Raw genomic sequence first — 27,831 nt, 5'->3', positions numbered from 1 at the left:
TCCACTTGATTCACCTTTTATTGTTTATTTTATTTTCACTTACTGAATACGGGACAGACTTGACTGGGGGAAAGAAGGGGAGAAAGAAAGAGGGAAAGAGAAACAGCTGAGAAGAGGGACGGGGGAGAAGGGCAAAAGACAAAAACCAACAGAACGGGCAGAGAAAAAAAATGCATATATCAATCACCTGGATCACCTGCTGAGAAAGAAAAAAGAAAGCAAGCAGAAGAGAACAAGAGTAATAGAATAAACAACATCACAATGATATATGGGAATATGACAGTAAATACTAAATGTTAAACATTATTGTGCAGCACATAAGATCAACAGAACACAGTGTGCTTTGAAGTAGGAGCCAAAAAGGGTGTAGTTTGTGGGTGTGATCACCCGTGTGTACACCTGTGAGCATGGACGCGCTTGTTTTTTGTTTTTTTAAAAGGTTCCTTCATGTAATAATCTGCTAGAGGGTGTGGGGGGGCCACAGCCCCGTCCTCCAGGGCATGAAGCAGGTGTGGAGGAGATCAAAACTCCAGACATCCAGAGGCCCCCAGAACACAAGAGACCAAGGAAGACCAACAGAGGGGCAGCTGCGCCACTGTCCCGGAAAGAGCTGAGGAGAGTCCCAGATGAGGGCTCACTCAGCAGCCGCGGAGCAGAAGCCAGGGGGAGTTGCAGTGACGCGCCCGTGAGCTCCGCCGGCAGCCAGCTGCGCCTGAGTGACCGAGCCCCAGGCCGAGAGGCCGGGGGCACCCCACCTCCGAAGTGGCCCGAGCGAGCCCCAGGCTCCAGGCCCCGATAAGCGGCCGCCAAGGAGTGAGCCGGTGTGTACCCGGACGCCCATCCCCGGACACAAAGAACCACCAACGCACCGATGTCTGAGGGGGTCCGCCACTGGCAGGGGAAGTGGTGGTAGGGGGAGATAGGCCTCCAAACCTTGGAGGGCCTGAGATGTCCCCAGAGAGGTGGCGCCTGACACCCAACCTGACATATAGACACAGACATACAGGCACACACAGATACAAACATCCATTCCCACCCTCATGCTCTCATATGCACTTACTCCACACTCAACCAACGTGGAGACAGACATAAAGAGACGTTGTACACACGATCACACTCCCCAAGCGTACTCTACAAACCGGGTCTAGGTGCCCCCGCCCCTGGAGGGGGGAACTGCACCCAGACCCAGGTGGTGTTTCCCTTTTCCCTGCGGTGGGGGGAGGCAGACCGCCCCGACTCCGCAGCAGCAGGAAGGCTCCACACTCCAGACCGCAGTTGGACGGCCAACTCCTCCTCCTAGTCCTAGCCCCCCTGCTCCAGCAGGTCGCAGAGAACGGGGGTGAGAGAAGACTCCGAACCTCCCTCCACCCGCTCATTGTAATGTTGATGCATGTGTGTTCTAAGGTGCATTTAAAACCCAGGAGGGCTTGGAGCTACCTGCCAGAGAGCAGCAGGTAAGCGCATGGTCCCTCCTGCTAGCCCTCAATGTCTACGTGTATTTAAAATTGAGAGGTGGGCAATGATGCCAGGGGTGGGGTGTACACCCTGATGGTACTTTGGACTCCGTGTATCGTGCCCACCCCCAAGATCCTATATGTATGTGTAATGAGAGTGTGAGTAATGTGAATGTCTAAGTTGTGGGATAAAATTGAGGCAGAGGCAGCCAGAAGGGGACAGAGGGGGGGGGGGGTAGCCTCCTCTGCACCCTGGTGACATACCCCTACTCCAAGGCCCTGCATGTGTGGGTGGTTATGGTGGAGCGGGAAGAGGGAGGCAGCTGGAGATGGGGAGGGAAGGAAGGGAGGGGCAAGTGACCCCTCCCTGGGGCCAGCTCCCCCGCTGACCCCAGTAGGCACCCCCATACTCCGCGACCCGCCAGGGAAAGGGGGCCCAGGCCCATCCAGACCGGGCCCAGTGCAGCAGCACCGCCCGGCCCCACAGAGCCCGGGACAGTCCACCCAACCCCACCACAGAGAAAACTGCACCCACCCCACCATCCACTCATCTTCCAGGCTACATAAGACAATAAACACCCAGGCTGAGATCTTCCTCCACCTCTCCTGTATCTCCCCCTCCTGCAGAGGCAGCTCCTGAGGAGAGGAAAGCTCCTGCAAGATGTGACAATCTCCCCCACCAGTTGAAGAGCCCCCCAGGTGGCTCGACGCACCGGCGGCACCCTGCTCCAGGGCTGGGCCCCCATGCACCCACCCGCCCACAACCCCGGCAACACACCAACCAGGACCCAAGCCCCCGAGGCCCGGTCCGGGTCCCAGCCCAGAGACGGAGCGCCCCCAGAACCTCACGCCCATCCCGGACCCACCCAGGGGCAGCCAGGCTACCAGGTCAGTAACCCACGTCCGTCAGCACAGACCCTCCCCTAGCCCCGCTGCACGCAGCCGCGAGGAAACAGTCACCGGAGAGCCAACAGAGCCCCTAACCGGACATGACTGCTACCCCGGGTTGAGCCCCCCAAGGAAGATGCCTCCGGGGAACCCCCCGACGCCCTAAGCCTGTCCCTACCCCCACACCAATCACAACAGTGAAGGCGGGACCAAACTATGACCCCCCACCCCCACTAGGTGATGGAGCTGATCAAAGGAGCCCAGAGCAATTGATCTGATGTGGTGGCAGAGGCTGTATCAAGACTAATGTAATCTAATAGATAATTTCTATATTGGTTAGAATTAAGATTATTTTTATTTTTCCAGTTCATGAGGACTGTTTTCTTGGCTATGCATAGGGCAGTGAAAACCATATGGGCGATATTCTTTTCTGAAGTGACATTATCTAAGCTGCCCAACAAACACACTAAGGGGGAAGTTGGAATGTTACATTTCAGACACTTCGATAAGTCTTCACATATCTCGCGCCAAAACTTCTGAACTGGTGGACAGAACCAAAGAGCGTGGATATAATTGTCCGGTGAATTGGTTTGGCAGTGTGAGCAGTTGTTGGTAGACCTAAAGCCCATCTTGAACATCCGATGACCTGTATAGTGCACTCTATGTAATATTTTGTATTGAATTAATTGAAGACTGGGATTTCTAATTAGATGAAAGGTTTTTAAGCAAATCTGAGACCAGAAGTTTAGGTCTAAGTTAACTGATAAATCCGCTTCCCATTTTGCAATAGGAAGTGATATTGATTCATCTGTTTTAGAAAGCATTCTGTATATTTTGGATAGTAATTTGGGGGGTTTAAGAGTAAGAAATTGAACCACACTTGGTGGTGTTTGTAGTTCAACTTGACCCGGTTTAAATTTCTTTTTTACTATGGATTTAATTTGTTGATATTCTAAAAATCTTTTCTTGTTGATCCCATATTGTGTAACTAGTCCGTCAAATGAAATAAATTCTGTTCCTTCTAGTATATGTTCTAAATATTTGATTCCTTTATCACTCCAATCTGAAAAGTTTATCATATTATTGTTTTGTAATATGTCAGGGTTGTTCCAGATAGGTGTACGTTTGCATGGGATTAATGAAGACGCCGTCAATTTTAGAAACTCCCACCATGCTGTCAGAGAAGAGCTGATGTTGATGCTTTTAAAGCATTCATGTCGTTGGATGTTTGAGCTGATAAATGGTAGGTCTGAGATCTCTAGATTATTGCAGAGTGCTTGTTCTACATCTAGCCAAGGTTCATCTAAGAGGGTGTGTTTTAGCCATCCTGAGATAAACTGAAGCCTGTTGGCTAAGAAGTAGTGCTGAAAGTTAGGCAGTTCTAGTCCTCCTTTATCCTTGGTCTTTTGTAGTGTTTTTAAGCTTATACGTGGGGGTTTATTTTTCCAAAGGAATTTGGACATACATGAATCTAGAGATCTGAACCAATCTTGTGGCGGTTTAGTTGGGATCATTGAGAATAAATAATTTATTTTTGGTAAGACCATCATTTTTATAGCGGCAACCCTTCCCATGAGTGATATGGGTAGACATTTCCATCTAGCCAGATCATCTTCTACCTTCTTTAAAAGTGGGATATGGTTTAATTTAGTTAGATCTGCAAGCTTGGGAGAAACATTAATACCTAAATATTTTATATTTCCCGATTGCAGTGGTGTAGAAGAGGAATTATGGAAGGAGCAATTAATCGGTAGGACTGTAGATTTTGACCAGTTAATTGAGTAATCTGATATTCTTGCAAAAGAGTTTATCAATTCAATCACCCCAGAGATATTGGTTTGTGAATTTTGGAGAAAGAGTAACACATCATCCGCATAAAGGCTGATTTTATGTTCCACGTTCTTGCATTTTATGCCCTTAATTACTGAATTCTGTCTAATTGCTGCTGCTAGTGGTTCAATAAAAATTGCAAATAGTGAAGGGGAGAGTGGGCATCCCTGCCTGGTGCCCCTCAAGAGACAGAAGCTGGAGGATGTCTGGTCATTTGTTCTAACACAAGCTGTTGGGGAATTATATAATATTTTTAACCAGTTTATGAAAGAGGATCCAAAACCAAATTTGTGTAAAGTTGCAAATAGAAATTTCCAGTTAACTCTGTCAAATGCTTTTTCTGCGTCTAAAGAGAATATTGTAGTTTCTAGGTTTTTACTGTATGAGTAGTCTATCAAATTAAGTAATCTACGTGTATTTGTTGATGAGTGCCTACCTTTTATGAAACCAGTTTGGTCAGGATGAATTAAGAGGGGGGTTATTTTCTCCAGTCTCTTTGAGAGAGCTTTGCAGATTATTTTAAGGTCTACATTTATAAGGGATATTGGACGATAGCTTGAGGGATATACAGGGTCTTTGCCTGGTTTTAGCAGGAGATTAATGTTTGCAGAATTCATATTTGATGGAAGTCTGCCCTTTTCTTTAATTTCCAACAACGTTCTGTAGAAAACTGGTGCTAGAATCGACCAGAATTCTTTGTAGAATTCTGCAGGAAAGCCATCTGGACCTGGAGCCTTATTATTGTGCATACTTATCAGGGCTTCCTGGAGTTCACCTGGTGTCAGTGGTGAATCCAGTGCCATTGCTTGAGTGTCCAATAATTTTGGAAGAGTTATGTTGTCCAAAAACTGATCAATTTCTTTTTTAGATGGGTTTATTTGTGGTGAATACAACGTTTTATAGAAATCCCTGAAAATGTTGTTTATTTGTATCGGATCATGTATTGTGTTCCCAGATGAATCTTGAACAGCACATATAGTTGTTTTTTCTTTATTTATTTTTAGCTGGTTTGCTAGAAATTGACCGGATTTATTACCATGTTCATAATTTTGTAGGCGTAGTCTTTGTACTAAGAATTTTGTTTGTTTATCAATTATCTCATTTAATTCTAGTTTTGTTTTGCGTATTTTGTTCAATGTTTCCTGATCTTGGTGGGACGCGTAGGCTTCTTCTAGTGATTTGATGGTTTTTTCTAATTCCTGAATATTTTTGTTTTCTTTTTTCTTTTTATGTGATGAGAAAGAAATTATTTTACCTCTCATCACAGCTTTCCCTGCTTCCCATAGAACAGAAGCTGATGTTCCGGGAGTGTCATTATAGTTCAAATATGAAGTCCACTCTTTTTTAAAATATTTAATAAAGTCTTCATCTTTAAGTAGTGATATATTAAATCTCCAGTTTTTTCTTGGCGTAGTATTATTCTTGTGCATTAGTGTTAAAGATACAGGACCATGATCGCTGACAGCTATAGGGTGAATCTCAGTGTCTGAAATGTCGTTCAGCAGTGAGCTGCTGACCAAAAAATAATCCAGACGAGAGTAGGAGTGATGGACATGTGAGAAAAAAGTATATTCCTTACTGGTGGGGTGAAGGGAGCGCCATGCATCGCAAAGACCAAAGTCGCTCATATACTGTTTGATTATATTTGTGGACTGCCAATTACGCTGAGTTCCCGCTGTATTGAGCCTATCCATGTCTTCATTTAGTCCAAGGTTGAGGTCACCTCCAAGAACAAGTGTGCCATCTAAGTGTTCAGAGAGTGCACTGAAAAAACCGTGAAAGAATGAGGGATCATCAACATTTGGACCATATACACTTGCAATACATAGCTTTTTATCACGTATAGATAGTTTAATGATTAGGTATCTGCCCTCTGGATCTATAACTGTATCGAGTACTGTGAAATTAATATTTTTATGTATTAAAATTGCTGCTCCCCTTTGTCTAGAATTATAACAAGCTGAGAACACATTAGGAAACTCAGGTGTTTTAAGTTCATTCGAACCTCTAAGAGGTCTGTGGGTCTCTTGTAATAGGACACCATCTGCCTGTAGTTTTTTGAGTTGGTTAAATATTTTTAACCTCTTTTCTCTGGAGCCAGCTCCATTTATATTCCATGTAATGAACCTCAGTGTACCCATAGATGTTTGTGTATAACTAGGGATGTATGCTGTGTGCGTTGCTTAGACAGGTGGAGAGAATACGTCACTTGTTCATAAATAAAGAGAAGGAGAGAGAGAAAAAATGTGTGGCGAGATGCTCCCTGAGTCTGACTTTGTGTATGCATAGTTACTAATATGAGTAGGCTTGGCTTAAGTGTGTGTGTATCTTATATGACTGTGTGCGCTGTCTGACTGATGTAAATGTGCTGCCGTTGAGCGCATGGTGCGTATGTGTCGAAATAAAGGATGTTTGTGGATGAGTGTCGAAGCAGGTGATCGAGGCAGTGAAAGGAATAAAGAAAGAAACCAAGGACAGGGGTGAGCAGCATAAAACCAAGAGGGGGGGAAAGAGAGGGAAAAAAAAAAAAAAAAAAAAAAAACCAGAAAAAAAAAAAAACCAGAAACAAAACGTAAACATTCCAATTAAATCACTGACGGAGACTGACGGTGTTAATTCTGCTATGAAATCACACTTTAAGATGCGATTTGATACTGGTAAGTTAAACAGATGTTAATGCAAGTTAGTGTGAGTGGATAGGGAAATGGTGTAGCTGATTCTTATCTGGTGTGAGGTTAATACAGCCACGGAGTGATGTTGGGGTCGCGGTGGAGCTGTCCGTCCACGTACAGCCGGTCCACAGCGATGACAGCGCGGGAGCCCTTCTGGATGAAGCCGCGTCGGATTGGGAAGAGGACCCTGCGTCGTTCCAAGATCTCTTTGGGGAACTGGTCGTTCACGCTGAAGTCCGTTCCTTTTAATTCCCTGCCGCGGCTTTTCACATGTTGCTTTTGTTTGAAGTGGCCGAATTTGGCCACGATAGGACGTGGTCTCCCGGCCGTAGCCCGAATGGGGCCGAGGCGATGTACCCGATCGAAGACGATGTTCTTCACAGTGTCCTCCGGCAGCTTCAGGTAGGTTTTGATGAAGCTTTTTACCGTGGTCTCCGCGTCCTCTCCAGCGGCTTCTGGAATACCAGAAAATACCAGATTATCACGCATGCTACGAGCTTGTAGATCGATAACTGTTTCTTTTATTTTTTTATTTTCTCTATTGAGCTGGGTAACATTATCTGTGAGACATTTCACTGACTCCCTTAGCGTGGCATTTTCAGCAGCAAGCGTTTCCACCTGCTGCTGGCTGTACTCCAGGGATTCTCGCAAGCATTTAAATTCTCGGTGAAGAATCTCCACCAAGGACAGCCTTGCGTCTAAACTGGACAATCGCTTGTCGATTGACTCCAATATGTCGGCAATATCTTTGCCGGCTGGCGATGTTGAGCCGGGGGAATCTGCCGGGCGTTGTCTTTTCGACGACGGCGTCTCAGCTTTGGCCGGGGAAGCTGCACACGGGGTCTTCTTCATCACGAGATCCTGAAAGCACTGGTCGATGTAATCTTGGAGAGTCTCTAAACTCTCCTCGTTGTTCTCCAGGGTGTTGGAGATTATTTAGACAAATAGTGTTAGTTATAAGACAATTGATAAGTGTATTTGGTAATGCTGAAGCTTAAATGAATTTGTTCAAATCTAAACTACCATTTGCTTTAACTTTCCGCCAAAATCTCCGGCGTCTGACGTCAGTTACAACATGAGTCGCTTACCTTGTCCGTCACTTCCGTCACTTACTCACCTGCCCGTCACTTACTCACCTGCCCCTCGTCACTTACTCACCTGCCCCTCGTCACTTACTCACCTGCCCCTCACAACTCACATCTTCTAAGTATGGGGGTACTCAAAATTTGTATTTATTGTTAATCTAAAAATTTTAAATTATATTTTATATTTTATTAATTGAGCTTTACTCAAAGACTGTATACTTTAATTTCAATATTTTTGTGTTTTTTGTAGTTTATTATTTTGATGCAACACAATGCAATTATATTACAACCTAAACTCAAATTATCTGATTATTAATTAAAAGATATTTATGTTTCAATGTTTGAGTGTAGACTACTAAAAAAAAAAAAAAATAAGTACGGAAATTCAGTTACTTTACATTTTGTTTATTTAACATCCATCCATCCATCCATCCTCATCCGCTTTGTCCGGGGCCGGGTCGCGGGGGCAGCAGCCTAAGCAAAGAGGCCCAGACCTCCCTCTCCCCAGCCACCTCCTCCAGCTCATCCGGGGGAATACCAAGGCGTTCCCAGGCCAGCCGAGAGATATAATCTCTCCAGCGTGTCCTGGGTCTGCCCCGGGGCCTCCTCCCGGTGGGACATGCCTGGAACACCTCACCCAGGAGGCGCCCAGGGGGCATCCTTGTCAGATGCCCGAACCACCTCAGCTGGCTCCTTTCGATGTGGAGCAGCAGCTGCTCTACTCTGAGCCCCTCCCGGATGGCCGAACTTCTCACCCTATCTCTAAGGGAGAGGCCAGCCACCCTTCGGAGGAAGCTCATTTCTGCCGCTTGTATCCGCGATCTTGTTCTTTCGGTCACTACCCACAGCTCGTGGCCATAGGTGAGGGTAGGGACGTAGACCGACCGGTAAATTGAGAGCTTCGCTTTTACACTCAGCTCCCTCTTCACCACGACGGACCGGTGCAGCGTCCGCATTACTGCAGCTGCAGCCCCAATCCGTCTGTCGATCTCCGGCTCCCTTCTCCCATCACTCGCGAACAAGACCCCGAGATACTTGAACTCCTCCACTTGGGGCAGGAACTCATCCCCGACCCGGAGTGGGCACTCCACCTTTTTCCGGCTGAGAACCATGGCCTCAGATTTGGAGGTGCTGATCCTCATTCCCGCTGCTTCACACTCGGCTGCGAACCGTTCCAGTGCGAGCTGGAGGCCCTCACCCGATGAAGCCAACAGAACCACATCATCTGCAAAAATCAGAGATGAGATTCTGAGGCCACCAAAGCGAAAGCCCTCCGCCACTTGGCTGCGCCTAGAAATCCTGTCCATAAAAATTATGAACAGAACCGGTGACAAAGGGCAGCCCTGGCGGAGCCCATCACCTACCGGGAACGAGTCCGACTTATTGCCGGCAATGCGAACCAAGCTCTTGCAACGGTTGTATAGGGATCGAATGGCCCGTAGCAATGGGCCAGACACCCCATATTCCCGCAACACCTCCCACAGGACACCCCGAGGGACACGGTCGAATGCCTTCTCCAAGTCCACAAAACACATGTAGACTGGTTGGGCAAACTCCCATGCACCCTCAAGTATCCTGGAGAGGATAAAGAGCTGGTCCAGTGTTCCGCGACCAGGACGAAAACCGCATTGTTCCTCCTGTATCCGAGGTTCGACTAACGGACGAACTCTCCTTTCCAGCACCCTGGCATAGACTTTCCCAGGGAGGCTGAGGAGTGTGATCCCCCTGTAGTTGGAACACACCCTCCGGTCCCCTTTCTTGAAGATGGGGACCACCACCCCGGTCTGCCAGTCCACAGGTACTGCCCCTGATCTCCACGCAACATTGCAGAGGCGTGTCAACCAGGACAGCCCTACAACGTCCAGAGCCTTCAGGAACTCGGGGCGGACCTCATCAACACCAGGGGCTCTGCCACCAAGGAGTTGTTTAACTGCCTCAGTGACCTCGCCCCCGGAAATTGGCGGGTCATTCCCCTCATCCCCAGACTCTGCTTCCTCCTCGGAAGACGTGTCAGTGGGATTAAGGAGGTCCTCGAAGTATTCCTTCCACCGCCTGACAATTTTCTCAGTCGACGTCAGCAGCGCTCCGCCAGCACTATACACAGTGCAGGTAGAGCACCGCTTTCCCCTCCTGAGACGTCTGACGGTTTGCCAGAATCTCTTCGAGGCAGTCCGAAAGTCTTTTTCCATGGCCTCTCCGAACTCCTCCCACACCCGAGTTTTTGCTTCAGCCACTGCCCGAGCCGCATTCCGCTTGGCCTGTCGATACCTGTCGGCTGCCTCCGGAGTCCCACAGGCTAACCAAGCCCGATAGGACTCCTTCTTCAGCCTAGTGGCTCCCTTCACCTCTGGTGTCCACCATTTGGTTCGGGGATTACCACCACGGCAGGCACCAACCACCTTGCGGCCGCAGCTCAATGCAGCAGCTTCGGCAATGGAGACGCTGAACATGGTCCATTCGGACTCAATGTCCCCAGTCTCCCTCGGAATGCTGTTGAAGCTCTGCCGGAGGTGTGCGTTGAAGATCTCGCGGACTGGGGCCTCTGCTAGACGTTCCCAGCACACCCTCACTATGCGTTTAGGTGCACCAGGTCTGTCCAGCGTCTTCCCCCGCCACCTGATCCAACTCACCACCAGGTGGTGATCAGTTGACAGCTCAGCCCCTCTCTTTACCCGAGTGTCCAGAACATATGGTCGCAGGTCTGCTGATACGATTACAAAATCGATCATCGACCTACGGCCTAGAGCGTCCTGGTGCCACGTGCACTTATGGACACTCTTATGTTCGAACAGGGTGTTCGTTATGGCCAAACTGTGATTAGCACAGAAGTCCAATAACAGAGCACCGCTCGGGTTCAGATCAGGGAGGCCGTTCCTCCCAATCACGCCCCTCCAGGTCTCGCTGTCGTTACCCACGTGAGCATTGAAGTCTCCCAGCAGGACAACAGAGTCTCCAGGTGGAGCACCCTCCAGCACCCCCCCCCCCCCCTCCCAGGGACTCTAAGAAGGCTGGGTACTCTGAACTGCCACTCGGCGCATAAGCGCAGATGACAGTCAGGACCCGTTCCCCGACCCTAAGGCGCAGGGAACAAACCCTCTCGTCCACCGGGAAAAACCCCAACGCAAGCCGAGGGGATATTAGGATACCCACCCCAGCCCGCCGCCTCTCACCAAGGGCAACTCCAGACTGAGACAGAGTCCAGCCCCTCTCCAGGAGACTGGTTCCAGAGCCCAAGCCATGTGTAGAGGTGAGCCCGACTATATCTAGCCGGTACCTCTCAACCTCACGCACTAACTCAGGCTCCTTCCCCACCAGAGAGGTGACATTCCATGTCCCTATTGCCAGTCTTGGCAGCCGGGGGTCAGTCCGCCAGGGCCTCCGCTCCTGGCCGCCACCCGGCACACAATGCACCCGACCCCTATGCCGCCTCCTGCGGGTGGAGGGCCTGCGGGAGGATGGGCACATGTCTCCTCTTCGGGCTGTGCCCGGCCGGGCCCCATGGACTAAGGCCCGGCCACCAGACGCTCGCCCTCGGGCACCCTCCCCGGGCCTGGCTCCAGGGCGAGGCCCCGGTAACCCTATCCCGGGCAGGGTAAACTGTTCCCTCGGTGTCCTTTTCATAAGGGTCTTATGAATCGCTCTTTGTCTGGTCCCTCACCCAGGGCCAATTTGCCATGGGAGACCCTACCAGGGGGCAAAAGCCCCCAGACAACATAGCCCCTGGGATCCCTGTGACACACAAACCCCTCCACCACGATAAGGTAGCGATTCAAGGAGGAGGTTTATTTAACATTTTTTTATAATTCACAAATGTTTTTTATAAAAACATTTGTGAAGTTTTTAAATTTTCATGAAAAAATGTTTATTTAACATTTTTTCATGAAAATTTAAAAACTTCACAAATGTTTTTATAAAACCACTAACATGGACATCGGCACCATAAAGTCAGCATTATAAATTCTGTGTAGAACATTTATCTTTTTATAAAATGACAAAGGACAACATCAGTCCTAATTGCATCTTTCTCAAAATACACAAAAATGCAAAACAAAAAGTCAAATACTAATCACTTTTTTTAAATAGAAATGAAAACAATTTTTTAAAATGGGTACAAAGACGATCAGCTTCCAAATAACCAGATAAGGCAGTCAAGTATAGGAAAATTAGGTAAACTGATGGAGTTAAATCCACCCAAAGCCTGTAGTAAACGTAAAGTGCTTAAAGTGCTTCAAACAAAGTGCTCAGTAACAGAGTGCGTGTCCTAACAAACATTGCCTTATATTCCTTAAGAGCATTTAGCCAGGGGTTTCAGGGGTTTGCTGTCATCAAGCCCCATGAAGATATTTTGGACAAAGGCAAATGTGTGAACCAGCTTCCTGGGGTAGTCTAAATGCAGAGCATAGATCAAGCCAAACAATAAAGCAAATGCATCTGCAAATCTGGGAATATCACGCATCACCTAGTCGCCTTTCCCCACAACAGCCATGCTTGAGGAAGTAAAATGGACTGGACTGGGAAGCGCTGTCGGTAACCACAGTGAGAAGGGCAACTGGAGTGTCAATGAGGGTCCACTCATCCAATGCGTCCGCCTGGAATAGACACAGTATCAATGGTAAATGGCCTGTATTTGTATAGCGCTTTACACATTCAGTCATCCACAAATTCACACACTGGTGATGGCAGCTACATTGTAGCCACAGCCACCCTGGGGCGAACTGACAGAGGCGAGGCTGCCGGACACTGGCACCAGCGGGCCCTCTGACCACCACCAGTAGGCAACGGGTGAAGTGTCTTGCCCAAGGACACAACGACCGAGACTGTCGGAGCCAGGGCTCGAACCGGCAACCTTCTGATTATAAGACAAACTGCCAACTCTTGAGCCACGATCGCCCCAATTAAATAAGTAAGGTTGGTTTGAGAGAATGTGACAAGCATGACCTGTAATCTAGCAAAACATTCAGCAGTGTAGTGGGTTACTTTGTAACGAGTTAGGGTACTCTACTTTTTTTGAAAAATGTACATTAACGTGTTAGCTTCTTGCATTACATAATTTGTATTTTTGTTATTTTTCTAAAAAAAAAGTAATTTTTTATTTCATGACTTTATCTCAAAAAGAAACTAAATCTTGACTTCAGCCTGGTTTTTGGGCCACCTGAAGCATAGCCATAGTGCTGTGATACGCCTATGCCCTGCTCCTGACCTGTGTATGTTTGTGTGTGAGGGTTTTCTAAAGAGAGGGTATTTTGTTTGTACAATTTGGTAGCTGCTAGGGTATTAAATTGTATTTTAAAAAATCCATAGCATTTTATCTTACTGGTAGAATTTAAGTAATGCAAAAATACACTTACATTACATGTCTAAAAGAATTCTGGGTCCTCCTCCCGCAGGTATACAGGAAGGGCACGAAGTACTGCAGTGCGTTTCACGTTGATATCAGGCGCCTCCTAAAAAGGGAAAAGAAAAGTTCATTTAACGCAAAGTTTTCAGGTGTCATTCTTTGGGGAGAATACATGTTTATGAAACTGCATGACATCAGACTCTACTAAATTTTGGAGACTTTTCTTTTAAGATACAACCTTTCTGTCTCTTGTGACAGAGAGTCTAGTTTGCATCTGTGCTAATTCCTGTTTTACTTTGAAGGTCTGTGTCTCATGTGAGTGTATCCTACTTTGCTCCCTTGTCTCGTCACTTCTGATTTCTCCCAGCTGTGCTCTCCTTCTGTGTCTCATTCCCCTCGTTACTTCCCATTGTATTTAAACCCTGTGTTTCTCTGAGTCAGTGCTGTGTTGTCCCTCAAGCTGTGTGTTTCCTTGTGTGCCTCTCTGCAAGGTGTGAGTTTATGTTTTCCCAGTTTAGTTTTGTATGCTCGTTTTCTGTGACCAGCAATTAAAGCTGTGATTTTGAGTTCATCCCCCGAGTCTGAGTCCTGCATTTTGGGTCCAACTCCTGCCTGCCGCACAGCGATTCATGACACAGGTCTTTTAACCTAAAAATGTTTTAATGGCCATGAAGAAAGGTCTCTTCAATAGATCTTTCAACTCACCTGTGTTTACTGTCTCTACCTGAAATTAATTGCAGTCTGAATTTTTTTTTCTGTCTTTTTGGCTTTGGTCTTCAGCCTTGGAAGAAAAAATAAAAATATTGAAAACCTTATTAGCACACTAAATATAAAAAAAACCTTGCTATATTTCAATTGTTTTAGATAGAAATTGCCACTGCTAGCTAAGTCACTTTTGAATGATGCTAATGAGAAGAAAAAAAAACCTGCCGAACAATGAGGCTGCTGTTGTAAAAACGCCAACTTTCTTGCGTTTGCAAGGGGTCGTTAAAATATCACTAAGACCCTTTCTTTATGTGTGATTCTTAGTAAAACTGTTTTAATCGGTTAACTGACGACATAATCTATGTTTGAAAAAGAGCGCGAACAACAGCGAACAACTATTCATCACCTGGATCTGTGCTTTTTAACACAACAGCGCATTCGAAAAGAAGTGCTTGCCTGCAACATATTAATATACTTGCTTTTTTACGGAAAAAATTAACATAAAGGTTCCGTTTTACTTACAAGTTTCTCCAAATATGCTCTCCAGTCGCTCGAGAAGGGCAGCCATATTGAACAGAATTTTCTGTCAACGTCGTTCAGGTTAGAGAGAAAACGTCATGACGTAGTTGACGTACACATGCGGAGCTCGGAAAAAAAACATGTACTCAAAAATCATTAAGAAAGCAGTATTTACTCTTAACTTCTAAGCCATGTACAATTATAACTGTTTGAATCGTTAACAGAACAGAAAAGTTTTAAGTTGTTTCAACTTTGTGAGGAATTTCAATTGTTATATCCACAAACTTTATAAGTCAGGTAGACTGTTGGGGTTTACAGTGTATAATACTGTCGATACATGTTTGCTGTTAGCCATTTACTGTTTGCTTGTGAGCTTTTACATCTTTTTCCTATTTCTGTTGTGTTTTACTCAACTTCTATTGTATTTTGTGTGCTTTTGATGAATGTTTCTATTTTCTGGTGTTTCCTTAAGTTGTAGAGCTTTTGAACTCTTACAGCCGCTGTACAAGAAGCCTTTTCCACACGTGTAGAACAGACTGAGTTTCCTTTACAGTTTAAGTGTTGACAGTTGGCTAAGAAAGCCATTTCTACCTAGTAAAACCTTTCTGGCTAAATGGAAATGATGCTGGTGCAACGCTAATAACATAAGCAGGGGCCGTTGTTCGGTTTCACTGGTCAGGTCTGACCTCAGACCTTTGTTGCATTACATTTGCATCAGAAGTCTGAGCTCCGGAAGCAGAATTTGTTTTGCTCTTTAAGGCACAGCCATTCATGTGTCACTAGCATTACAACACAATAGTGTTTTTTGTGGCTAAAACACTCTGCTCAGTGCTCTGTGTTAGATTTGTATTGTTGATTGTCATTTATGCTTAGAAATATTTACTTATATATGCTTAGAGTTTTGTAATTAGTTGTAGATTGGTAGAGGTTTTGATCCTTGATAGTCTGCAAACTTTGTGTGTATTAGACAGCACTTTGGGAGCATGAGAGGTCATACCGTGTCTTATTGTTTTATGGTAGGATTAACGTAGTTGCGTCTGTTCTAGTCTAAGTGCTCTTTGTTTAGATGAACTGCAGGACTTCCTCACCGTGTTATCTAGGATGAACCATCTAGGGGGAGGGGGAGGCTACCCTCTTCCTGACCAAGGATGTTTGACCCTTTGATCAGCAGTCCACACACACACACACACACACACACACACACACACACACACACACACACACACACACACACACACACACACACACAGGCAAGGTACTCTTTGTGTGTATGTAGACGTCATATGTTAATGAACTTATGCATATTCATGTAACCTCAATAAAAGAACAGTGGTACGGGAGAACGGACGAGAGCAACTGGGGTCAAGCGAAGGAACGGTGCCTGTCCGGTTCTCTCCCGTGCACGAGAAACATGAAGAAGCTTGCCTACTTGTGTCTTGCTTTGCAGTGTAATTATATTGCCTTCAACGTTCCAGCGGATGGGTTCAAGCTACAAACCTATCATTAATTGGTCCTTCGAGAGCCGGAGCCCTGGAATCGCATTCACCGAGGGGAGGAGGGACACGCTGAAAGACTGACGTCAGCCAGGAAGTTCCTGTGGATTCGCTGTCTGTCTTTTCTCCTCGATGAATGGCGATCGGCGGGATTCGATGCTGATATTACACGCTAAGCAACACCAAGTAAGTTTAAAGAGGCCGACTCTATAACCGTGTCGTTGTGCAGTCTCCGCCACTTTGTGAGGCGTTGAGAAGTTCGCTGCTTTGTGGAGCGAAACCCGGGTTCCTTGCTACTGTGTGCAGCAAGAGGTTCCTTACCGCTTTGTGGGGTAAGAGGTTCCTCGCTACTTTGTGCAGCGAGAGGTGAGTTCTCCGCCACTTTGTGAGGCGTTGAGAGGTTCCGCGGGGTCCAGATTGTGCTGGACAGTAGGCCTATTTTGTGTTGTTGTCATTGTCGTCGTCGTTGTTGTTGTTGTTGTTGTGTGAGTGTGTGCGGAGCAGAACATGTGGTCTGTGACACCGACTGCTGTTGTTATCATGGGTTTCTAAGCAACCAAGAGTGAGTCGGAGGGAGACAGACGTTTGTGCTGGACTTTGCTCCTGGCAGCACAAAGTATTTATGTAAAAAAGAGAGAGAGCGATGGCTCCTTAGCTGCGCGGGTTCACGCGAGCGCGGTCACGCGGACCTGAGCCGTGCGGTTAATCGCAGGCTTATAAATGAAAGAGATTCAAATGTTAGAAGTTTTCAGAAAACACACCAGCCTTGAAGAGCGTGTGGAGAAGGCCAGTCCACAGCACTTAAGATATGCTCTGGTGAATGGCTTTCCCCCCACCCCTTGCTGACACAATGTTTATTCTTTAGCTTGCCCTGATCGACAACAGCCTGTGTGCCAGACCATAGATTTAATTTAGGTGGATAGTTGTTAAAAGTAATCTACATTAAGCTTGTGGTTGCTCAAATTCAGTACAATGACATATGAGGTGAAGTGTTATAGATAAATATTTAAGCTAATGAAGTGCATAGAGGCACTTGACCTGTGTGAAAGACTGTCGTCTTATTATGAGCCATTGTTGAGATATACAGCACACCTGTGAAAACAACTAATATGCTGAACCCTATATGAAACATCTAAAAGTACGTGATGGAGGAGCTGTGTTGAATATGAAAGTGTAAGACTTTGCCGCTGTGGGAAGAGCATGCAACTACTGTGTGATGTTGCGTTGCGTTTTTTTTCTTTTTCTTCTGAGCTGATGAGCAAGCTACACATTATCAGATCGAGAGCTGTCTGAGAACTCCTCGAAGAGAGGGAAACAGAGCTAGGATAACTGTGATAACTGGAGTGTGCAGCGTTTCCATGAGCAGTTTTCCTGCATCTTGACTTGTGTGTAGAGTGTTCATAACATCAGCATCATGTTTTTGTTTATTTGTTTGTTGGGTTGAAAAATAGTTAAATAAACTGGTGATCATATTTACGGATCACCATGGCACATATCATCAGCCATGTGATTTATTTTTGCAGATGACAAAGTGAGTGTGAATGTGTCTGACGTCACAGTGTTTTTGTGCACTGTGTAAAAGTAATTGCCTTTGATTGTGAGTGAGAGCGGTGATTCTGCAGGTCACCAGCTATTGTAACGAAAAAAAAGAAAGAAAAAAAAGAGTGAAAAAGAAAAATCATAGGAAAAAGGTTTTGTGTTGATCAGCCAAAATCAACTACAATTTCATTTTCTGCTTTTAAGAAAAGACTGTTCACAAAAACACACACAGAGAGAGAGATGTGTGTTGATTAAGCAGTGATGATAATAATGAAATGTCTTAGTTTGTCACTTTCAGGTGAAAAGCAGACCTGAATCAATTTTCCACATGCAGCAGTCGGAAGAAAGTTATAGTTTAACATCATTGGAAACATGCAGGCCAAGTTTCTGGCTGACTTATTTACAGCGCCATGTGTCTCTCAACCTCACAAGCAAGCAAGCTCTCACCCCTCCCTGAAGACAAGGAATGCAGCTCCAAAGCAATAACATGATAAAGAGACAGCAGCAAGTCCTGAGCAAAGAGTCCCAGCAAAGCAGCAGCAATGTGGACAAACAGCATCAGAGAAGAAGAGCAAACCCATCATCCTGACTGATCGGATGGATGGCACTGTGTTTACAACAGGCTGTGACTTCACTGTGCATGTGAAGAAAACGTTTGAGGAGAACTGAACAGTTGGAGTTTGACATTTGCCACCTGTGGAGTAAAATGGCAAGAAGAGACAGTGGAACACAGGACAAAGCTGAAGGAGAACTGCCGGCTGTTTGGACTGTTGAAGTGGGAGAGGACAAAAGAGTGAGAGGACAACAGAGTGAGAAGACTAGGTGAGAACACAGAGGAATGCTGTTATTTAATGTGGGAAATCAAAATTTGGGTTAGCAAACCTGGGGAAAAGAAAACTGACTGCTTAAGTTGGAAAATTGAGAAGGAGTCTGGATATTGTTGAAATCTCCCAATTCTTTGAATCTTTGGGCTGAAGGAGGGACAATACTCGGTGTATCAATGCTCAATCAACAATCATTTATTTCCATACAATTCAACAGTCAGAGCATTACAACGTCCGGACGGGAGAGATGCTACCAGAGGGTCAGGCACATGTCTCAAAATGGTGACGGGTTGCTCAGCTTTTTATAGTCTCTAGTGGCCCCCAGCTAGTCGTAAAAGCCAAAACATCACATTTTTTCTCTGTTACAGCGCCTAAGTTATGACCTCGGCAGTTGTTTCTCTGCTTTCTGTAAGGTGGGGGTGTGGAATGTGGTCTATCTATCTCCCCTGTCTTTAGACACAGAGTCTCCTGCTTACAACCTTCTCTTCATGATTCAACAATTAAGCATGTCAAGAAAACAGTGTAACACATTCCCAGCAGATCAAGGATACAGAGTGATGCACATTTATCTAATGAACTAATATGTGAATATGTTCTGTTAACTCAAAAGTATAATGAGAACTACACTACATACAGCTCACACACTCTATATTAAAGGGTATAATGTGATCTACAGCAGTATTCTAATTCAACTACTTTGATTACATATATAAGGTAACATATAATAACAGAATAATCTAATAATTCCCCCTTTTGATCTCTGAAAGAGATCACTTACAACATGCACTCCAGGGTCGCAAGGTCCAAGTTTCCTTGATCCTGAGGCCCTCTGTCCCCCTTTAACGGGTGGACCATATGTGGGATGACCTCTGTGTTCACGCAGTTCAGATGCAAGCAAAGTTAGATTTACAACCATAACAGCAGTTACAGATGACTCTCCCATCACTCCCCAATTCTCCCACAGCTTTATTTTGGTGCTCCAGTTTTCCACTCCCATTTTAATGCCACCTTATACCTTTCAAATGTACTTAGACTAGAACCTCTGTCTAAGGAGCTTTTAACCTTTATTTTTATTGCTGCAGCTACCAGTGTCTTCCAGTTGGGTGATTCTCAGCTTCTTTCTTCGACCTCCGGGGTTCGACCACCCTTTAGTCATTGCACAGTTCTGGGGATTATTCTGCCCCGATTTCAAACAAGGATCTGTGTGTTTTGGGTTCACCGGCGTGTCCCCCTTTTTGCCAAGAGCCTCTTGAACCTCGTTCGTCTGGTGTTCCTGGTTTTCGCCAACCCCTTCATGGTTATTGCTGTGTTTGTGGGATCCATCTTCTCCAGGAGCCCAAACGTCATGACACTTGACCCCAGTTGCTGTCTCGGCAGTCCCTACATCTGTCTCTGCTGTGAAGGGTCCTCACATCTCCGTGTCCCCGTCTGGTGTCTCTTCCTTTCTCTGCAAGAGACAGAAAACCAAAACACCTCTCTCCCTAGCCCTGATAATCTAATATTGTTATCCATTGTTCTTTTAATGATTCAAATTTGGTTTAAAATATTATGTTCAGGACCTATTCTAATCATAATCTATGTGTGTGTAAAAGAAATCAAAAATTAGTGAACCCTTTCTAAGTCTAACACATTATAAGCTTAAGTTTTACCATAGCTAAATTATTAAACACAGAAATAACGTCATAAGATGTTCATAAAACCATTGTTTGATGTTCGGACTCAACTTCCCCCTTTTTGACACACTCCCATGTGTCAATTCATTGGAGCTAGACAATTAAAAGAGAAGGTTGGTGACATCATATCTCAGAAAGTATCAGAAATTCTTCTCTCGAGTACCGTTGCTCCAGCCTTGTCATCCCTGAGGATCTTCGATCCCGAAAATGTCCCTTCTCCTCATGTAATAAAGTCTGTCATCCTTCCATGCCCTGGTAACTGGTCCATCCAGAGCTGTAACATTTTGAAATGTACATACAACAAGCCAAACCACACCTTGGTCACACCAACCCTTTTCTGCCCTGAAGATGTCCAACACCATCTTAGTCTGGACCAGGGTTGTAATAGTTTTGCAATTTTCATCAGTTTTAATCAGTTTTTACCAATTGTTTGCTAGTTTAGTTTAGTTTTTATTTTCTGAAAATCCTTAGTTTCAATTTAGTTTTATTTGTGTTTTGCAAAAATTAAGTGTAACAAAATCCCAGTTCCATCATATCAGTCATGCTCTTCTGGTTATCCTTGGGTGTTGAGACTAATAACTATTAACTCTTGCCGCACCGTGTGGTCCTAATTTTGGTTGAAGTGAATTGATAACCTTTTGAAGGCGATTGTTTCACACCTTTATTTAGATGTCCCAGTCCTGTTGTCTCGGGATACATCACGCTGCCTTATCTGGGGTTAGCTGTTTTCTGGGGATGCGGGTTGAGTGGGTGAGCTCTTCAAGGAGGGGGAGTGTGCTCCCCCTGATGAGGTCTTCTAGGTAAGCTAGGTTAACCTTCTTGTGTGAGCTTTTCAAGTGCACTTTAAGGTTAGTGGGACTTTTAGTTTTATAAATGTCCCTCATGTCCCCCTGATGACCCAGTATTTCATTTTTGCACACTGTAGTACACATTTTAGTTTTTGCTTGTAGCTCGCATACTCTACTTGCCACTCCTCTAAGTCCTGATGTTTCTTAGAGAGGGCAACAGTACCTTTAAAATTATATCACACGTGTGGGGGTGTGGCCTTGCCAATTGTTTTGCCCACCTTTTCAAAATGGCTGGCGTGCCCACAAGCACATTTCATGGAAAAAGAAAGGTAAGCTTGATATTTACATTTAAAATGTTTTGTTAAACTCAGATTTTTATTTTATTCTTTTTGCAAGTACCCCTCCTCGGTGGCGAGAAACTGTTGGTGTGGTCAAGTGGGTGCTCTGGAAACAAACGCTCAGGACAGAACAGTTATCAGTCATGTACTTCCTACAAATTTTGCATATGTTTTATTCCATATTGATCCTCTGAGTGTAATGGTACATTTTAATTTGAATTTATCCAAACTAAACACAATATTTTCTTTATTTACTTTGCTCTTGTTCTTTTTCAGTACCACATCCTATCAAATGTCCCTGTCGATTATATTCTACATTTAATAACTTACTATTTCAAGTGAGAACCTAAATCACGTGGACCAATGTTTATTATTGCATATCTCTATTCTGAATGTGGCCAGTCATTCATAGGTATTGTTAAATTTTGGCGATTTTCCTCTATAAAATTTAATTGACTTTTTTACAGTGGCCTGCTGTGGTTAATAGTAACATATTCCAGTCATGAGTGATATCAATAGTTATCTCCACTGTAGCATTTGGCATTCCCAATAATATAACATGATACCTTAATCAAAACACAGCTAATATAGCACAGTTTTCTTAATGCAAACATCAGTAACTCAAAATCAGCAACCACAGTGTTAAGTCTGCAGTTCATACTTATGTGAAGCTAGAGTCTCCTCCTCCAGTCTCTCTTATCCTCCTGCTCCTGAAAAAACAAAACAAAACAAAGCGAAGCATCCACCCTTCTCTTGTCGGCTGGGTGAATTGTTTATTGGCATTTACTAATCCTAAAGTGGGTGCAGTCATTGTCTCAGTATCAAGTCAGTCAAAGCTTTTAGTCGTCAGTCCATCACAGTCCATTCACATGCATCCCTCCATACACATTCATACCAGATGTTGCTGATAATGGAGTCTCACGCGCAACCTATTCGAGCATCCATCACCAGCAAGATGACGTCATCATTTTAAAGGAAAACAATTCCTTGTTGTTTTTTGGGCCGGATTGACTCGGTGCAATCCTTTTAGACTCAGAACTTCTCAGTGTTCCCTATAAGTGAATTTCTCCCAAGCCAATTACAATCATGGAGAAGCACACTTTGCAACTGTTTTTGTAAGAATATTTCATAGCGCTTTAAATTTCAATCTTTCAGGCCTGGTTTAAAGAGCTGATTGTTAAATCATAAACTCACAAAATATCAACATATCACCACCGGTGGATCACACCTCTCAGATTTTCTTATCTCAGTGCACTGTAACAAAACGAAAACAGACATAACCAACAAAACACTAACAACAATAACACAAACTAGGGCCACGTTGCAGACATGTCCAAGCATAAAACTATCCTCTCTCGCTTACGAGAAAGAACACAAGCCAAAGCTCACTGATAAAATCAAGCTAGCGCTAAACAAAACCAAACAATCAACCAGAAATTCACAGGAAAATTTTGCTTCCTGCCGGGACAATATTGTGTGGGAATGAGAACCTCAGGTGCCGTAACACCTTTTGTTCCTCCTTGAATTAAAACTCAATCACAGAAAATGCCGTACTCCAACCTAACCTTACACTATTAATTCATCAATTTCACTCTGTGCCACTGTTCCTCATCAGGGCTGTGTGAAGCACAGCAAAGAATTCAGTCAAGGCCTTGAGCCATAAACAGACATCACGCACAGACATTGTTTTCATAACCAAACCGTTTTAGAGCTTATTCCTAAAATCTACATAAATGCCCTCTGGGTGACATATAACACATTCTAAGTATTTAATGGTAATCAATGGCTCCTCATAAAAATTATGCATTGGGATGTTTGTGTGCAGCATTTTGCATATCAGCATAAGCAAAGCATTCTTCATTGCATCAGCGTGTGTGTGTGTGTGCATCACTTCTCAGTGGATCAGCATTCCAATGTGTGTGTGTGTGTGTGTGTGTATGTGGATCACTTCTCAGTGAATCAGCATTCCAATGTGTGTGTGTGTGTATGTGTGTGTGTGTATATGTGTGTGTATATGTGTGTGTGTGTCATTTCTCACTCACTCAACGAGTGCACGTGTTCATGTGTGTATTTCACTTCATTCTGAATCTGTGTGTTTGGAGACGTGTGTGTGTGTGTGTGTGTGTGTGTGTGTGTGTGTGTGTGTGTGTGTGTGTGTGTGTGTGTGTGTGTGTTTGTGTTCATCACTTTCCTGTTCTGGTGTTCTGGGTAAACCACGGCCTGAAGCATGCCCTGGGGTCCTGCCCCCCTCCTTTTCAGTTTGTTTGCGACCATTGCTGCTGCTGCTGCTCAAAATTCAGTCCGTCCTGGTTCTGACCCCAATTGGGGCAGTCCTTTCTCCAGTGTCGATGTTCACCGCAGGTGAAACCTGCATCTTCTTCTGTGTTTTTGTCCATTCTGAGGTGCCTTCTGTCCTCAGTTACTCCTCTTGTCTCGGTCACGCCCTTTTTCGCCACCCGATCATCCGTGTTGGTCCATCACTGTCCTGCACAGTGTGAATGCAAAGTTATCAAGGTCAGCATTCTTTCGCTCAGCCTTACTTTTCATTCGGGCTTGGCGGGCGTCTCGTCACAGCTCTGTCAGCTGACGCAGTCTGGGAATTTCCCCCGTGTAGTGAAACGGGCCTTAGGTTTAGTGCTCTCCGTCTCGGCTGCATGAGATCACATTCCTGCAGGTCTGTTGACATTCTCAGGTCGTTGTTGTGGGTCCAGCTGTTGCAGCATTTGGTCAGTGTCACGTATGGGGGAGAGCAGGAGTCCAGTCAGCCTCGGCTTTCAGGGCCAGCAAAGCAGCCTGTAATTAAATATGTATAGAAAAAACAAAAACAAAACAAAACAAAAACAAACGAACAGGAAAATGATGTTGTGTTGGCTGTGTTATTCAGAGGGGAGACACACCGGGACCAGGCCCTGTGTCAGCCTTCTCTCCCCCTTTTTTTTTTGTTTTTTCTCTCCCGATATAATCAACTCCTAACCCACCAAGTTGACAGGACAACACAAGTACATATTAAAATTCTTAAGATCATGTTTAAAAACCCAAAAAAGGAATTTTCTTTCATTCAGTAATCACTTTTATTAATCAATCAACAGAAAACATGTCACAATTTGACTCTTTTTACCACTAAATTTGTTGCGTCTTGCCTGGTTGGTTAGACCAGTGTTCCTTTTTTTTTTTTTTTTAGTTAAATTGTTGTCCTGCAACCCAGAGGGTTTCTTTGTCAGTAATGTATAGACTTCATCATTTAAGTATGTTAAATTTTTCTTTAACCTTGCTGGAAAATCTTCACGTGTTCATGAGTGTAAGCTGTTTCTTCATTGCGTGTATGTGCATTTGTATAAAAGCAGGTTAATTTTATCTTTTCTCAAACTAGGCGTTACCTTAAAAGGAGCCTTTCCCTCACATTTCTCTGCTTGTGTGTGTTTTTGTTTCACCTTTTTGTTGTGATGCTCCGGACGCCTTCCCAACCTCCACAAGTCCGTTGGCCCCAATTTTATGTGTTAAAACTTCTCTTAATTTCTCCTCTAATTCTCTCCTCGCTGCTGTCTTTTTCACAGCTGCTGATTCGTGCTGGGTGTGGTTCCCATTACCTATAATTTTGCTTCGGCCGCTGTGCTTGTGGGGGCAGTTGGTCCAGGTCCGCAGCTTCCTGTATTAACACACTAAGAGATTTATTTAATTTCATTTTCATCACTGTTAAACAGATAAGCAGGCAACCCGCCTACCTTGACAGCGTAAACTGTACGCCAGTCTCCCAACACATTCCTCTCTGTACTCCTCCATAATTCTCCACTGCACACCTCTTACTATCTCTCCTTTTTATTTTTATTACACCACAGAGTAATACACCCAATTATGCCCGTCTATCTCTATGTGGCTCCAAATTCCCTCTTTATTTTAATTTCACACTCGTCAGGGGACAGGCACACAACAATTTCAAACCACTGAAACGAGGAATTCAACCTTTTTTTATATTTCTTTACTAATCTAGACTCAACCTTTGTTCGCAAAATGTGTCTTGTTCTAGTCCGGAATAAATGTGAACCCGTGATTACACGGCCGTTCCAGTGTTATTTCCGTAGCTATGCGGGGGCCCTCACCTCCCCAAGTCACCACCTCGGCACCCGGACGCCGCCGGTCCTGGCCGCGCGTCCACGAACAGGAGGGTCGCCACTCCTAGGGCAAAATTATTTCCACAGGTACACTAGGCATCAACCTTTGATCCTAAAATGTGTCTTTGCTCTAATGTCCTCCTAATCAAACACATCAACCGTCACTGTCACTGTGTTCACGCTTCACACTCACAAAAAGCACACTCAGAGCGCGCCTCACCCACGGCCAGAGCGCGCCTTACACACACAGCGCGTTACACCATCAGTGTGACACACAGAGAGCGCTCCTCATCAGCAGAAATTTGCACAGAAACCTCTGAGCTCAACTATTAGATCTTCTTAAAGCACACTGCACCATAGACCAAAATACCCCTTTCTCTGCGCTTATGACCGCCACAACGGGGCAAAGTCGCATCATAAAAGTGATGCTTGCATCCCCGAAGTTATACCTGACATCATAAACCAGGTGTTGCTCTATGTACTTAAAATTTTACTTTGTATTATGACCGCAGCCCTTAAAACTCGACTGACGCCACAAACCACCGTCAAACCTCTATCCAATGTACTAAAACTAGCACCAACCACTACTGCACTTCACGGCCGCACCACCGGAACACGGCCGTATCATAAACCAAACCTACGGACGTGTTTCGCTCTCGTGTTGCCAGCGTTCAACTGCACCGTGAAGCCAGCATCTGCTTTTCTTTAAATCAACTTCTATTTCATAGCCGGCAAAAGCCAGGACGTCACTGACACCATAAACAAAATAAACAAACCTCGACTTCAATGTACTGGACTAATGGCCGCGTCTTCAGAAGAAATTCTAACGTATTATTGCTACAGAAGCCAGTATTAGACAAAATTAAATGTGGAAGGTAAAGTGGCTGCAACTAGTCCAACGTAGTATGTTATTAGTATCTCGGTAGAAGCAGTTTACTGCAACTAGTCCAACGTAGTATGTTATTAGTATCTCGGTAGAAGCAGTTTACTGCAACTAGTCCAACGTAGTATGTTATTAGTATCTCGGTAGAAGCAGTTTACTGCAACTAGTCCAACGTAGTATGTTATTAGTATCTCGGTAGAAGCAGTTTATTTAACACACTGGAATTCAGCCTCAACTTATGTTGTTAGTATCTTGCGCCAAAAACCAGACACCGACAAATTTACTGTGAAAATACATGTGACTCAGTGAACAGATTAATTTGGAAAGCCCAATATGCACATTTGGTATTTATAATACAACAGGCTGTGCTTACCTTTCTGTTTTAGGCCGGCCTTCTGTTCACTTTGCCCCACGATCTCACCAAAGGCCAAATCTACACCTCCTCAGCACACCAAAGATCCGGGTCACACGGCACCAAGTTGTTGAAATCTCCCAATTCTTTGAATCTTTGGGCTGAAGGAGGGACAATACTCGGTGTATCAATGCTCAATCAACAATCATTTATTTCCATACAATTCAACAGTCAGAGCATTACAACGTCCGGACGGGAGAGATGCTACCAGAGGGTCAGGCACATGTCTCAAAATGGTGACGGGTTGCTCAGCTTTTTATAGTCTCTAGTGGCCCCCAGCTAGTCGTAAAAGCCAAAACATCACATTTTTTCTCTGTTACAGCGCCTAAGTTATGACCTCGGCAGTTGTTTCTCTGCTTTCTGTAAGGTGGGGGTGTGGAATGTGGTCTATCTATCTCCCCTGTCTTTAGACACAGAGTCTCCTGCTTACAACCTTCTCTTCATGATTCAACAATTAAGCATGTCAAGAAAACAGTGTAACACATTCCCAGCAGATCAAGGATACAGAGTGATGCACATTTATCTAATGAACTAATATGTGAATATGTTCTGTTAACTCAAAAGTATAATGAGAACTACACTACATACAGCTCACACACTCTATATTAAAGGGTATAATGTGATCTACAGCAGTATTCTAATTCAACTACTTTGATTACATATATAAGGTAACATATAATAACAGAATAATCTAATAATATATGCAAATATAAAAAACATATACATCATATACAAAATCACACACACAAGCAGAACATGCATTAACCCTACTAACACAAACACAAGAGAGCTCATGAAGATTAGACAACATCTTCAGCATGTGAGTCTGTTTATCATCTTGTCCAAGTCACTTAGTGTGATGCAAAGACCAGTGGACTCATAGCACATTAGTTAAGAAATGATTAAATAATAGCAGAGAAATGTGTAGGAAAGGCACAAACACCCATGCAATGAAAATTAGCTTGTTATCTTTCATCAGTGTTAAAATAGTGTCAATTTAGCAGACACTTGTTATTAAATACTGAATTTATCCAATGCAAAAAATTGACTCTCCAGGTTGCAGGACAACAGTTTAACTTTTGTGGGAAAAAAGATTCTGGTTTGACCAACCAGTGATCAGACAATAAATTTAGTTGTTAAAATGGTAAATTGGGAGAAGCTTCCTGCTTGATTGAGGCAGCACATGTAATTTACTGTATGAGGGAAATTGTCTTTTGTGATACTATTTTGAACATGCTTTTCTGTTGTCCTGTCAACTTAGTGGGTTAATAGCTGATATGC

The 27,831-nt window shown here is 44.5% G+C and overlaps 1 protein-coding gene and 1 long non-coding RNA gene across 2 annotated transcripts in view; one reads left to right on the top strand and one right to left on the bottom strand.

The window, feature by feature from the left end:
- The window catches only part of LOC308407502 (NACHT, LRR and PYD domains-containing protein 12-like), a gene marked incomplete at its 5' end in the record, with an annotated part of 294,566 nt that overhangs the window by 116,074 nt on the left and 150,661 nt on the right, over positions 1 to 27,831 (top strand). The window lies entirely within an intron of this gene.
- On the bottom strand, positions 23,227 to 27,243 carry LOC308394546. Its single transcript, XR_013971230.1, has 2 exons — positions 26,512 to 27,243; positions 23,227 to 23,631 (listed from the first exon to the last, which is right to left on the bottom strand). It is a non-coding gene; the product is annotated as an uncharacterized lncRNA (long non-coding RNA).

Source organism: Rhamphochromis sp. 'chilingali' (assembly GCF_963969265.1).
Source record: "Rhamphochromis sp. 'chilingali' genome assembly, chromosome: 1".
In the NCBI taxonomy this organism is placed as follows: domain Eukaryota; kingdom Metazoa; phylum Chordata; class Actinopteri; order Cichliformes; family Cichlidae; genus Rhamphochromis; species Rhamphochromis sp. 'chilingali'.
This window is presented reverse-complemented; position numbering and strand designations above follow the sequence as displayed.